The sequence below is a fragment of the Anas platyrhynchos genome, chromosome 1 (assembly GCF_047663525.1).
Source record: "Anas platyrhynchos isolate ZD024472 breed Pekin duck chromosome 1, IASCAAS_PekinDuck_T2T, whole genome shotgun sequence".
NCBI lineage: Eukaryota > Metazoa > Chordata > Aves > Anseriformes > Anatidae > Anas > Anas platyrhynchos.
The window spans coordinates 182,005,174-182,020,331 of NC_092587.1; the positions used below are offsets into that span (position 1 = coordinate 182,005,174).

General features: G+C 40.5%; 1 long non-coding RNA gene across 1 annotated transcript; it reads right to left on the minus strand.

The window, feature by feature from the left end:
* Positions 1-233: 233 nt before the first annotated feature.
* Positions 234-2,963, minus strand: LOC140001494 (uncharacterized). Its single transcript, XR_011806738.1, has 3 exons — positions 2,825-2,963; positions 2,409-2,501; positions 234-799 (listed from the first exon to the last, which is right to left on the minus strand). It is a non-coding gene; the product is annotated as an uncharacterized lncRNA (long non-coding RNA).
* Between the last annotated feature and the right edge of the window lie 12,195 nt (positions 2,964-15,158).

A 15,158-nucleotide genomic window follows, 5' to 3' on the forward strand; every position in this document is an offset into this window, starting at 1 on the left:
CATAAAAAGGAAATAAAAACACCAAGTATTTTGTTCTGCTTATCCATGTATAATCTTCTGAAAGCCGTGAAAGGAAACAGGTAGTGGTGCAAATTGTTAAATAGGAGAACATCCAAAAGCTCAAGTCATCAGGCATGGTAGAAGGGTGTATTGGTGGGACTCTGGAAGATGGTTTTTATTTTTCAGGCAGAGCTGGGGGACAGGTGAAGCCTCTGGTAATGTCATTTCCTGTATAAAACTCTCAGTATGTCACATTTCCCAGATGTATCTTTTTTTCATAATTCAAGTCATTAGGTGGTCATTTCTCATCTCTAGGAGACCTGAAGGCTGCAGATCAATACTGCAAGTGGGTGATTAGTGGACATCAAGCATCAGGGTTTGCAATTATCTAATCCAAAGGTGAGTGAAGCAATTGGAAGCAAGTGGCTGCAAGGACTAAAATAATTAGATCAGATAATTCTTGTAATGTGAAGTATATATATTGCCAAGAAATGCTAAAAGAGAATTGAAAGATTTAAGTACACGCGTCAAAAAATGCAGACTAAGTTTCACAATATCAGATTTGACTCTGATTGAAACTATTGACAAAACAGAGAAGAGGAAAGCACTGGTTTTATAAGCCTGCCTGGTAAACATTTTTATTCTGTCACCATCCAGATATAGTCAACACACTAAGTTAAATCCCTATACCAGGCCTTTCAGGGTGCTTCACTTGTGGGCCACTTCGGTAGCTGGGTGGTGTTGGCATGGATGATTGTGCCAGTTCTGCCAGGTGCTTTCATGCTGACAAAAGGTAAACCTGGAGAGAAAGCAAGAAACATATTTAAGTTCCCTGCTGACTTCCAAAGGAACAAAAAGAGCATTCTGGAGACTGAATAAAGTCTTCTGCATTACAAGTCATCTTGCAGGTTTCCTGCAGTAGGAAGACTGTGTGAAAGAAAGGAACTAAAGGGGCAAGTGTCAATGTCAAAGCAAAGCAGCTACCCAAACACCTGAAATTATTCCAAAACAGCTATCATCTTTTAGAAGGGAAAAAGCAATTCTCACAATTAATGTTATTGATTCCCCATATGAACAGAGAGCTGCAGAGCACTGAGCCAAATCTGTAATAGCATAACGTTAATCTAAACCAGGAAGGACAAACTGACACAGAGCTGAGCTCCTTCCACTGAGGCACAGCACTGGGAGGGTTGTGAGCACTCCACTGGCAGCTGAAGAAGGGACACCAACCACCAACGCTTCTGCACGATGTGGTTCTCTGAACAAGACCATCGCAGGCTTTGGGCTGAGGGGGCATGATGTATCACAAGGCCAAGAGTTAGTGATATTCCGGCATAAACACATTCCTGGAGACCATCCAACTAATTCTGAGCTGATCCCTTACTTTGGTAGTATCCACACAGACCTTTGGATCACTACAAGATATATAACCACAAGAGCTCTGTGGAGCTGGTAAGGAAAAACATGGTGGGTATCTGGGCACATAAATGAAAGATAGAAGTTGCCAGCATAGAGAGAAAGAGAACATTCTTTCAAAAAGGGGGCACACAGCATTAAATTATATAGTCTTCTAAAAAATAAAAGCATGCTTAACAAAACTGTTAGGCCTGGACACCAAGATCCCTCTAGTGTATGTGTGCAAACTGACAGGAACAGAAGAATTATCATCAAATAACAACGTCTAGTAAAGGAGAGTAATGGTACGGGAGAACAGTAGGAAGTGAAATGAAATGAGATGAAATGAAATGAAATGAACCTGAATCCAGAAAAGGCAGCTGGAGATTTTCTGCAAAACAGAAAGGCACCGTGCATCCAAATTTTATCTTATTTTTTGTCTTTTTTTTTTTTTTTTTTTTTTTTTTTTTTTTGCTAGAAAGACTTTAATATAGATAATGAGTTTGACTTTCACATCTGTTAGTTCTTACATTGGCCCCTGCTATTCAGTGCCAGACCATTCATCACAAGGGCCAGCTACATTACAGATCAACCACACTTACACTAACATGCAGCTAAAATCTCCTTTATCATCATAATGGGAAAAAAAAGGCCTAAGAAATATAGTTATCTTCTGTGCCCAGTGCTCTTTCAATATCACGTACACGATGTAATAGCCACTGGGAGTTGTAGCAGCTTGTAGCAGGTTTTGATTTTCAGGTCTAAGACTTGCAGCTGTGTTTCCAGAGGCTGTCAGCTTGCACTACACTAACTGCAGCTGGCCATAGCTTCTCAGGCCTGCATATCTCTTCTGGACCCCAAGTGCTTTGCTGCCCCCAAATCATAGAATTGTAGAATCATTAACACTGGAAAATACCATTAAGATCAAGTCCAGGCATCCACCTAACTCTACAAGTTCACCACTAAATGATGTCATTACACAGTGAGTCTTGCTTTTCCCCAGGACTACTTACCCAATTTGATAGGGTGACAGAGCTTGTGACTTTTTCCAGTTTAATGAGCCGTAGTTTTCTGGGAAGCTCCATCCTGTTATACAGTTTTAACATCTGGCCCAAAATATTAAAGAAAAATGTGTTACAGTAAATGGGGACTTTTTACTTCTAGTATATGAAATGGTTCATTAAGCTGTATTTAATGTCCTGTACTAGAAAACACAATAGGATCTCCCTGCTACAACCAGCCACAGTTTCATAGCTCAAAAGTTATATTTAAGAAGGCTAACAGTGAGGGAAAAAAAAAAAAAAAAAAAAAAAAGGATCTCCATAAATCTGGATGGCATGAAAGGATGTAAATTCTGCATGTAGCTGAGCAGAGTTTTTAAATTCACAGTAGAAAAGTCTGTGTCCATGGATTTACAGTAATCACTCACCATCTTCGTCCTCTTGTCATGTCTGGGCTTCGCTGCCTCTAATTATGGTCCATGAATCCTGTATGCAAGATAAAATTACTTGTGAATAGGAACCACTTCAGCAGAGACTGTGAAAACATCCTGTTCAGAAGTGTCTTGGGAGGGTCTTCCATGGGGAAGGGTTTTATAAAATGTGTATAATTTTTGAATAGGTTTAAATTTGCTATTCTGCTCATCCTTCCTTCATATTTCTCATCTTGTTTTACATATATATATGTATATATATATTATATTTACCTGGTGTGCTATAATGACAATTGAGGAATTGAAGGATTTATGCTGCGCAGAAATGAACTGCAGTGGATCTGTGTGTTTTGCTGCCACCCTGAACATGTTCTTAATGTGAAAGCTGAATCTGTTAAGCTTTCTCATCTTCCTTGTGACAGAAAGTTAAATAAGTTCATGGTGAAGATTTTTTAAATGCTTAACTGCAGTGATTTGAGTTTCAGCTAGAAGTATAATACACAGAACACAACAAACCCGCTGCAGAAGTGATGCTGCTGTTCAGTATAAGAAATCTAAATTGTTGGTGGATGCTCCTCAGTAGTTTTTGGCCCGTAAAATCTGCCTTTGTGTCATCTCAGTTAACAGATAAATAACTTTGACAAGTCCTTTCCAGGTTCCTGGTGGGCTACTACCGTAAAATGAAATTAAAAACAATAATATCAATTGCAGTACCTTTGAGTGGGGTGTACATTCAGGCCGTCTCTAAAGTGCTTTGTGGAGTTACCTTGGATACAGAATCTGGCCCATTGTCTCTGGTGGAAAGTAACATCTTAATTGGAGGTTTTTAGTGGGTATAATTACTTCAAGATCTCCACTGACATTTCATCTGACATTTCTGCTATTTAGTAGTAGTAACTCCTAGTTAGATCTCTGTGCCTCCCTCTGTGCAACTCTATGTTAAAGAAATATTCTGGCACAAACACCTTTCAGTGAGAAAATACCTTGTCAACTGGTCTCATTCTGCACCTCATTACCAGCAGTAGGGGTGTGTGGGTTTTGCCCGCTCATGGAGAGGAGCTGACAGCAGCTCAAATAAGCAACAAAAACAAATGAGCAAGCAGCAATCCGAAACTGAAGGTGAATCGGTTTTGTGTTGTATTCACTCACAGCTGCTCATTAGATCCTGAGACTTTCTTCATCCCGGTGGAGACAAAAGGCTGATTTGACAGCAGAGGCTCGGGTGCAATGTGGGAAGGCCGATAAGGGCTGTGAAAGCTCCGGCCCTGCACAGTCCCAGCCAGGGAAGGACTCGAGACTGCAGGGAGGGAGACCTAGGGGCAGAAGCTGTCCTCACCAACCTCAGCTAGGAATTAAGGAAAAAATGCAGGGCTGCCAGTACTGTCGCTTTGGGCAGCAAGTTGCTATTTCAGGACACTGAGCAGAGATCAGCTGAAATGTTGCCCAGCAGCTCTGGCACTGTGGCACCCATCAGTCCCAGGAGAGTCACAGCTGCACTCTCTCGGTGTATATGTACTTGTATGTCCAGTATGGCACAGGTAACAAAGCGCCGATCCAAGTATGGCCACCGACTGCTTTCAGACTTGGCAGTGCTGGCAGGCCTGCATTTGGCAATTTGCAGCAGCAGTGTTTATGCCTTTAGGGTCTGTACTAACTAACCTGGGTGCTGGTAGCATAGCAGAAGCCACGCCGATTTGGCACTGTCGAGGTACTGACCATGCCTCGCAGGCAGGTTTCCATCCTGTGCTGGTCTCCTTGCTGATGCCAGCAGAAAGTAGCTTTGGTGCCCAAGCACTGCTGTGAAGGCACCATGCTGGACATTGCCTCATAGCCAGGAATCAAGATGCAGAGTTCCCCCAGGCAGCAGTCTGCCATCGAGTCTGTTTACTGGCTCTAACAGATTCCAGTTATGCCTTTTAATTTTCATGCTGAATTAATTACCTGCCCATCCACACAGATGGCTTCAGAATAAAAATACAGTGCATGTCCTCATCTTTCATTTAAAGTTCCTTTCATACCAGTGCAGTGGCTGGCAAGATCCCATATAACAAACCCTGACAGCTAAGACTCCAGTTAGAGAAGCTGAATTGGAAAAATTGATCCTGAAACTGCCCTCCAAACTCTGCATCTCAAGGTTACAGTGAGCCCGTGTGTATGGAGCAGAGCAGAGGGCATGACACCCAGCTCCCTGGGGTGGTGCTCTTCTGTCACGCTCATGTACAGCCAGAAAGATGGATGAATAACCCATGCTGTATGACATTTGGATGTGTGATAAAACACTTTTTTCCTTAAGACATTTCACTTCGCCCTTCATTTCATCAGCTTCTAGTTTCATGATGCAAAATGGCTCACTTTTTTTGTTAACGCATCTGTGACATTTCATTAAAATATTGGCAATGGGAGGCCCTGACTTTCTTACAAAAATAAATGCATTTTTATATAATCTACCGAGTGTCCTGGCTTTGCTGGTTTAGCCCTTAGTACATGAAGGCTGTAAACTGCTTTCAGTGTCCAGCAGGCATTCTCTGGTTTCAGAGAAGGGCTGCCTTTTTGTGCAGAAATCACATGAGATCCATTCAGACATGTTCCCGTTCAATATTAATGGCACCCTCCCTCTCTGTAAGTTATAAAAAAATCAATTTGGTCACTTGAGGGATGGGAAATCATTTCTATTCACTCAAGTTATTTATGGATCTAAATCCCTCATGCCCTAATGGAAGAATATTCCTACCATTATTAGCATTATAGAGACACAGGCACTGAAAGAGAGTACTATGCACTTTATTCATATCTTTCTTACAATGAAAGAACATGAGTGAACCCTTGATTTGAGCCTTTGTACCTACAAAGGCAATGAGCTCTGGCAGGTGGAGAATGGGCGTCTCTTTAATCTCACGAATGACAACTCTCTATATTTTTTTAATGAGAAGAAATCTCATCTTTGCTTTCTGTCTAATTAATAATGTTTTCAATTCACCTCTGCTTGGACCACGTCCAGGAGTGACGACTTCTATTAATAGTTAATTCTCTATAAGGTTCTAATAGTGCTGTCTTAACTGACAAAGAAAGTCTATTTCCTTTAAAACAAATTCTTTTCTGAACCGTGCAGCAAACACTTGGAAGCATTTCTGCTGGTCTTATATCTTATAAAAACATTTGCAATTTTGTCTCTTTTAATACAATCTCAGAAGCCACATAAGAAAACTTTGTTTGGGTTTAATGTCACCAGATTCCAAAGTATGCCGAGGAAGGAGAGAGGCCCAAGTGTTTAAATATTAGACTCAGAGTTCAGGCCTCAAATATGAAGTTTCAGAATAGTTAAAGCATTGAAAGCTACACTGCCTTGGAGAGAGACAAGCCAAGGGAAAGAGATAGTAGAAGATGTGTTTTTATACGACAAAATAAATGAAATGATGAGTCAACGGGGCAGGGAGTTACAAGAAGGTTGTTCCAGATGGAAAGAAGGCAGCTTTTGTCTTGACAGTTATGAGCTGGTTTGATGAAAAAGAAAAGAAGCTACTGCAAAGTTAATAATCAACCCAGAGAGGGGAAGAGGGAAAAGACAAAAAGACATGATATAACTTTACCCTTGTAATACTGAAAGTTATTATAAGGTTTACTTGAACACATAGGATTCTGCACATGCACTGAGGACAGTCCTAAAGGGAAAACTTGTAATAACGCAGGGAATAGGATAGGAAGGGAGGGTAATGACTCAGCACAGGAAGAGTTTAGATAGTTGTGTAGAAAAGAAGGCATCACCGACAGCAAGAGAATGTCACAGGCAGCAATGCTTCGCTCGTGTTGCACACCCACCATAAAGTTGCAGACGTAGAGTATCCCAGGTCAGCTTCCCATAGGAAACAAGAGCAATGACTTGATGCCTGGGTTGCTGCACGTGTATCTAACTTGGAGCAATACTGACCTTTTCAAGGCAGTGCTCAGTCCTCAGAGCACTGTGCCTCTGAAAAAAAAAAAAAAATAATAATAATCTCAAGAATTTATGGTGTTTAGGAAGAATTTTCCTCTCTCCTTGTCAAGAGGAAAAGCTGTGGCTGCTAACCACACACAGCTCCCCAAAAGCAATCCACATCAGAAAACAACACAAGCCATAGGGGCTTTTCCCAGACTAAAGACTTATATGACAAATGTCTAGACTGCACAAACCAGTTCTATCTGCTGCCTCAGATCACAGGACTTGCCTCTTAAATCCTTTCTGGTTCCCTTGTGGCTTGAGTTCAAAGGTTTCCTGAGCTTTGCAAAGGCGAAGACAGCAAGAGCAAGCCAGGATGCCTACCTTTTCTGTACAGACTATTCTCTCTGTTATCACACATTCACACAGGAAAGTGAAAATTAGTCCAAGAATCAATGTTTGATTAACTCTGCCAGGCAGACAAGCTCAGCATCAAATAAGAAACTCAGCATAATAGATTTTTTTTTTTCTCCCAGAAAATGACCGACTGCAACAGCTCATTTTCCAGAGTGCTACAGAAGAAAATGTACTCCCATGTTTCAGTTCATTTCACCCATACTTCAAAATGCAATGAATTTGAAATTATATGAATGCAACCTCATTTTAGTTGTACATCAGAAAGGGCATAAGTTGAAAAGTACTTTTGTGCTTCACACAACTTGAATTTTTTGAATTGTTACTTTTCCTCCCTTGAGGCAAAAGAATCAACCCTAACACCGAGAACCAAAAAAAAACCTGCTACACGACACATCTGCCTCATGTTCATTAGCTCTGTGTCTGACCCCATCTGGGTTGGAGCAATATATGCGTATAATCAAGATAGAAATGGATTTTTTTGTAATTCGTATAACTATTATAGCCATCTCTAGAGCCTTTAAAGTGTGTTTTACTGAGATTCATTAATAAAGAAATGCATTTGTTTTACTTGTCCTTGGGCCTGTTTTTTTCTGAAGATCAAAAGATCATGTTTGTGTCTTTGAAGACAGAAGATGGTTGATAGCATTTAACATGTCTAAATAGTATGATTCACGTAATACCAGAACTAGCTCAGAGTGAAAGTTGTGTAATATAAAGAGGCATATCAAATAGCATCTCTGGCTTGTCAATGAAGCAATTACACCAGAGGGCCGATGAGCTGCAGAACTAATGCAGGTTGTTTTCCCCTGAATATCTGTCTTTGGGTTGATTAATGCTGATGACTAAAAAAGTGTCAGCAGTCACACATAAACCTTTTCAGAATGGCAGCAGAGACGTTTCCTTATGTGTGCCCTCAGTCTTCCTCAACTCCTCTTGCATACTCTCAGTCTCTACATATTGTTCAGGTGAACATTGCAACTTTTCTCACCATCAGGGCACATACACTTTCTCCCCTCAAACCAGCCACCTATTTTAACAAAGCCACTTGGAGGGTACTATAGAGCTGAGGTGGCTTCCTTCAGGTATGTTGGTTGGACTTGGCCAACCACAGGGTGCCAGCCCACATATAAACTGCATGTAATCTCATTTCTGTGGGAAATCAGAGATGATACTGAGAAGCCAGCAGGGAAACTCTTCCAAGGAAACCCAAGGATAGTCCATCTGTTGATTTGTGGATACCAACAAGAGGGGATGGCATTTATCCTACAATGTCCCAGGCTAAGGTCAAAAACAATATTGCGGTATTGGACTGCTTTGTTTTGTTTTCACATCCGTGATTGTAAGCATTGGCATCTTAGGCAAAATAAATCTGAATAAGGAGCGGAGATGGGAAGATTGCTAGTGGAAGGTGGGAACTGAGTCCTCTGGCTGCTTGCAGAAAGGGAGGGCAACAGAGTAACTCACCCTCACACTGTGAGGCTTCCCTCATGGGTGGGAATACCAGTTTCTGTAGCCAGCCCTGTTATATCCGTAGCCAGGCAGGTTTTTGCCCATCTTCTGAAGCTGCCAGCTCTTAGCTACAGCAGTGAAAATGGCACGGGACCACCAGCTCACTCGCAGTGAGGAAATGGAGGCCTTGGTGGGAAAGAACAATCCAAAGATGAGTGGCTCCCAGGCAATCAGTACCCCTGCACCCAGCCATCCCCTCCCTAAAGCTCCACTCCTCTGTGGTAATAAAATGCTGCACTTTCCTTAACTTTGTGATTAAATGTTCTAGCTGAGAAATTAAAATTCAAAAATGGAACTTACTAAAGCTCGTTCCTTGGGGGGATACGTAATTATGCAGAAATGAACAGAACATAACTTAAATACTTTGCATTTCCTCAGAAGCGCATGGACCAAGGGCCAGATTTTCATTGTTGTTCTAACATCTGAATACTTTTAAGAATCTGGTCCAAAATTTGTACATTTTTCCCTAAGCAGAATTAAAAAGTTTCAGTTAAGCCACTTTTAATAGAAAATTAAATCATGCTCCTTAAAAGATTAACAAAATGTAGTTCTGCATGGACTATTTTTTTTCTTGTTGCCAGTTAATTATTCCAAGAGCACACCCCAAGGGCCATGTTCATGTGAGATAACGCTGCTGCTGGGTCACTGGCAGCTGGTTCATCAACCACCTTTCAGGTCTGAGTTATCTCAGCATAGCATGCAATTTCGAGGAATCTTATGGGTTAATTCTCCCTCATTTTATACAGATAGATCCCCATCTTGGGCATTAAGGTTTGAGTTTGAAAGCTTTATGTATTGTACAAGTACAAAAACACAGCCTAGGCAATTCCACGGCCAATACTCAATCTTAGGTAGCCGGAGTGCTAGCATAAAGCCAGCTTAACTAACAGTGCTGGCTTCCTTAAAAGCATCCTGAGTCAGTTAAATGCATAGCAAACTTAGGAATACCACTAAGCATTCATTATTATATTTCATAATTTATATAGATTCAATCTGCTGCTGGAAATCAACTGATTTTATTGAAGTTATACAAATGTGCACTAGTGATGACCAAGTAAAATAGTATATACACTTAAAGCACAGCTTAACAGGTTTTTTTTCAAGATCTCTGACATGTATGATTCTGCTACACGAAGGCACTGGAAGCTGTAAAAAACATGTCTTAATATACTGTATTAATTACAAAATAATGCATGATCATATTATAGAAATATAAGGTAAATACACAAGTTAAAATACAGTAGTTCTACCTATTTTTTCAGCTACTGCAAACCTAATTATCCAGGCAGAATTGTCTTATCCTAACTATTTCAGTAACCTAATAGTTTAACGTAATTGTTAAGCTTTTAGGGTGGGGTGGGAAAGGAGGGGCAAGACAGGAGAAGAGAGAAAAGGCAAATATTTCACTTCCCATCACAGTGTAGCTTTTCTGGCTTGTTCCAAACCCTGCATAAATTCTATGGAGAAGAGGCTCATGGTGAGGCATCCCTTAAAAAAACAGACACCTGTGCAAAGCCTTTTTCCCTCAACCCTAACCCGCAGAAACTAGAGGAACATCAATTTTTAACTGAAATTCAAGGACATCAGACCACAAAACATTTTCTTACTAGGAGCTTCCTGACATGCAGCAGTCTTCAGTTTCTGTGTGTTCTTAATAGTCAAAAAACATCAATGAATCCTTATGGCTCCAGTACAAACTGAACTTGTGAGAAGAGGTCAGAAACACCAAGGACACACAACTGGTGATAATACTCACTGTGACTATTTATACACGTCAAAACTTGTCCCTGTATAGGGGAGATTAATAACTGGTGAACCAGTAATGTGTTGGGCTGTTAGTGCTTCCCCTGGGCAGACCTTCAGTACAAAGCATCACCATGAAAGACATTCTGTGACCATGTGATATCCAACTGAGAAGAGTTTTTGTACTTTTGACCAACAGGTAACATCTCCGCAGTGCAATTTCTTCAGTTCACTCCTGAAGCCTGTTGAAATCCCTTCCTTCATCTGAGAAGATGAATGCATGGCAGTACATTGCAGCACAAGTAGTACCCGCACAGGTAGGCGTGGGTGAGGAGACTCAGAGACCTGGCAGTCAGAGATCTAACATGATTCTGGCCTTTTCTTTAGGTCACTATTCAGATCATTTATCTGTTAGCGATACCTTAAATACATGATTCCCATAGTGTTCCTATAATAGGTTTCACTATCATCATTCACAGTCAGAACTACCTTCTGCCCTCATGCCCCATGGACAGAAAAAAAGAAAGACTTTCAGGCATTCAGACACTCGTCACTTTTTTTATAAACCAGAGAAGATATTTTTACTGTAACATCACGCATTTTGAACTGTGTACTGGTGTAGGAGGTGTGTGTTTGTATAACTGCTGAGCTAAGGAAAATCCTGTTTAATCTGGCACAGGAACCACCAGCAGCTGAGGAAGGAAGTAATTCTGAGTTCTGGAGTACGTGCTGCAGTACTGAATGTGCAGCGTAAGGGCAAACAAAAGTATCATTGCATAGGCTTCCTACAGGCAGTGATAGTGACCTGACACTAGCATGTCCCTGATGGCATCCAGAGATTCCTTAGCCTAAAAGCACATGTGGTGACTGACCATTTTTAGAAAAATACGATAAAGAATGAGAAACAAAGCATGAGATTCCTCAGTCTATGACCAAAAAAATAAAATAAAATCCCATTGGTTCAATGGTCATCAATTTCATTTACATCAGTGCTACATCTGAAGAGTGAGGTGGAAGAATGAGTGAAGGTTTGGTTGAAAGTTTTTAATTCTTTAACTTTCTTGACATGAGCAATCACAAATACACTCTTCCACCCTGATCCTATGAGATATTGCATTGTGTCTTCCTTTAAGTGTATTGTTTTTGTTTGTTTGTTTGTTTTGAGGTAAAAAGAAAGCTCTCTATGAAATGGGATAGAATTTGTTGATGTTGTGGATCTATCACAAAAGCTGCAGTGACACTGAAGCACAATTGCTTCTACAATGATTAAAATAAACCTGCACAGCAGATAACACTTCAGTTCCTCCAGTGATTCTTTGCACTTCTCTTACCACACCCAAAGCACGATGTTATGATGAAGCTGTCAGTTGATCTTTTAAAGGAAGAAATTGAGGTATTCAGATGTTAAAAATATTTTTTGCAGGATAAACAATCTTAAAATACCAGCTATCCTGAATTTTGCTCCGTCTCCCTCACATATACACCGAAAGTCATGTAGAGTCAGTCAACATAAAACTGCACAAATAGCTTACTTAGGTTAGTGGCTGTGGGTGTTCTGAGCTTATGAATTACGACTAAGTCCAGCAACAAGTTTAGCACTAGTTAGCTCTGTATAAACAGTGTACAACTGCATGGTATGTAAGCTGTATACACCACAAAGAAAGGGAGCTAAAAAGAGCATGTTCTGGAATCAGAAGGGGAAAGTCCTGTCAGCCCAGCCCTCACTGCAGAGAGGACTGCGCAGAGAAGGGGTCCATCTGATGCCATCGCCTTGGGCTCAGAAGGGACGTAAGATACTGATTTAATCGTTAACATCTAGTAGTTACTCATTTTCTATCAATAAACAACATCTTTCACACACACCCTGGACATGGGGTGTGGTTTCCATGAATTCTCCAAGTTTTCAAGAGTCAGGGCACAGCAACTCTTACCACAGGTAAAATGCTGGTCTCCATTTCAAGATCTGCAAAGAGGGACTTCAGAGATTAAGTAGATCCAGAAAGTCAGCTTGCAAAGCCAGGTGAGGAGACAGTACCTACCTGAAGGTACTCTGGCTCACTGGAAAAGAACATATTTATTATTTTTTTCTACATAAACTGTGAAGACAGAAAAAAAACATTTCTGCAGTCTTCCATTGTCTGCCCAGCATTTCTAAAGAACAAAGCCTTCAGGTACCAAAGAGTAAGAAAGATCCTAAAATATGTACAGAAAAATCCAGAAAACAAACCTGTAATTAAATCTTTCCCTGAGGTAGCACAGAATTTTCTGAAACATGGAGATGTGCAAAAATCAGTGTCTTGGGCACGTAGGAGGAACAATGCCAGTTCTGCTAGGGCAGGCAGCACTGATGGTGATTCTGGTGGGAGTTGTGTGCACAGCTCAGCCACCCACCACAGGAGATATCTAAAATACTGCCACAGCCTCTGAACAAAAGCTCTTTTCTCCCCAGTACATCACTAACTCAGGATAAGAAGCTCAAGAGTAGTTTTCCAAACTAATGAGAATTTTGGATCTACCAAAAGCCTCACCCAACTCTACTGAGGTTTAGAGATCTAATGAGAGGACGAGTCCATTTCTCTTTTCCTCTCCTCCATTAGCAATAGCCCATGACCCACACACTCCCACCACCATGACATGAACCCAGCTTTTTGAACCCTTTAGGTTAAGACTGTGTTGGTTTCTCAGGTGCATTACTCTGGATGATTACTTCTAAATGATCATATGTCACTGTGGTACCCTGATGCCTCACAATGCTGTTGGAACACTCAAGGGACTTGCTTGCTTTCTGGGAGAATAATTACATTTAGCATAAGCTAGGATCTATGAGGATAAAGAGAAACAGGTCATTTTTAACCGGTGGCAGATGGCTGCTGAGACTTTCAGGAGGCAGAGTTACAAAAATAAGAGATCAGAGACAGAAACTGGGGAATCCCATCCAGACTTTGGAGGTGACACTACAGAGATACCAGATCACGCTAGGAAAGAAAAGAGGCGTTCAAGTTACACAACAGAAAAAAATTCAGGAATGCAGAGCTCTTTAATCTTGAGACCAAAACACAATATATCCTAGCAATGTGAACAGGAGACATGAGCAGAGCTGAAGGATAGAAGGTGCTTTTAAATAATAACTAAGTGGTGGTATTTATTCAGTGTCCTATCACCTCAATCAGTGGAAAAAAATAATCATTGCCTGGTCTCTTTTTTTTTTCCCCATGTCTTTCTTTTCCTTTTTCTCTTATCAGTGTATTTTTCCTGGAGCAATTATGCTGTCATTACTAACCATGATGCCAATGAAATGATTAACGGAAATGTTTCTGGGATCACTGGAGATGTTAAAGACTAGGTGTGGAAGTTAAGCTTCCTGTAGCATCAACAGAGAGTAGTAAGTGCCTCGAAAGATTTATTCTTCCCAACCAAAGGCATATGTGTGAGACATAGGGGATAACAGCTTTTGAAGATAACTTTCTCTCCTCAGGGACTGTAGAGAAGCTAAGCCCAGGCAGCTTGTTTAAAAAAGACTTGAAATTTAGACCAAATTAATTCCACCTTTACATTGCAAAAAAAAGTTCAGTAATTGATTAAAAAAAAAAATAAAATACATTAAAATGTCTGTGCTTTGTGCTTATATACAGTTCAGATTTACTATGCATTAGAGAGAGAGACTATATGAAAACTTAGATTTTGGGGAATCTTAAGAATATCAGGAGGGCCAGAGGCCAGACTGTATATTTGACATTCCTGGTTGAGAAAAACAAAATGCAGCCAGGGACCAGAAAGAAAGACCATGGAACATGTCTGGGGGAAACTTTTACACTGAACATTTTGCCTAACAGTCTTGGGAAACTGGCTTGTCAAGCGATGAAGGCATCACTGATGTGCACAAGATTACTCCAGGGGCATGGGTTGGCTTATCATATAAAACTGCTTGAATTCATTTCCTCTCAGAGGGCACCAGTATTCCATAGATTATCTGTTTCTATGGTGTTTCCAAAGACTACAATTCACAGCTGCTTACCACAAGGGTAGAACTGAGACTGCATGCTTGTGGCTAACATACTACAAATGAGCCCTGAGGCTCTGAGGTCTGGTCTTCATAAGGATTGCCTGCCTCTGTTGACAAAAATTGTAATGGTTCTGGCCTAAGAAAAATCAGATGAATTGATAATTGTGTGCTTTTCGTATTAGCAGATAATAAACACAATATTTAAACTTGGTTCATTTGCCTGGAAGCTTCAAATCACTGATAAAAATTCAATTAAAGGATGAGTAGTGAATTTAAATGTAATGAAAAGGCAAGGGAGGGGCTTTGCTACTTCACTCCTCTTGGGAGTACAGATAAGAACATGTTCCTTGCCTGTTTGAATCAGCTTAAAATCCAGGGAGATGTTGCCTGTAAAATCCAAAAGTCAATGAATTAATCACTGGCCTGTACATATTAGGTCAATTAGTTAGACAAATGGAGACTTCAAAGTAGCCCAAAGCCACTTTAATAACTACAAAGTAATCAGAATTTTTGATTATCAAACAAGAGAGCATGTTCATGTTTTTCATCTGAGATCAAATTCTGCAGTAAATGCAAAATAATTCTGAAAAATCCTGTTAGAAATGTGGATTGCAGTGTCCCTAACCACACTGATGGAAAAGCCTTAGCATAGAAAAAGTAGACATGGCTTTTATGTTATTTTTGCTTGAAAATGCCACACTTCCTCTCTAACCTCCTTACAACTTCAAAATAAATGAAAACAGAAT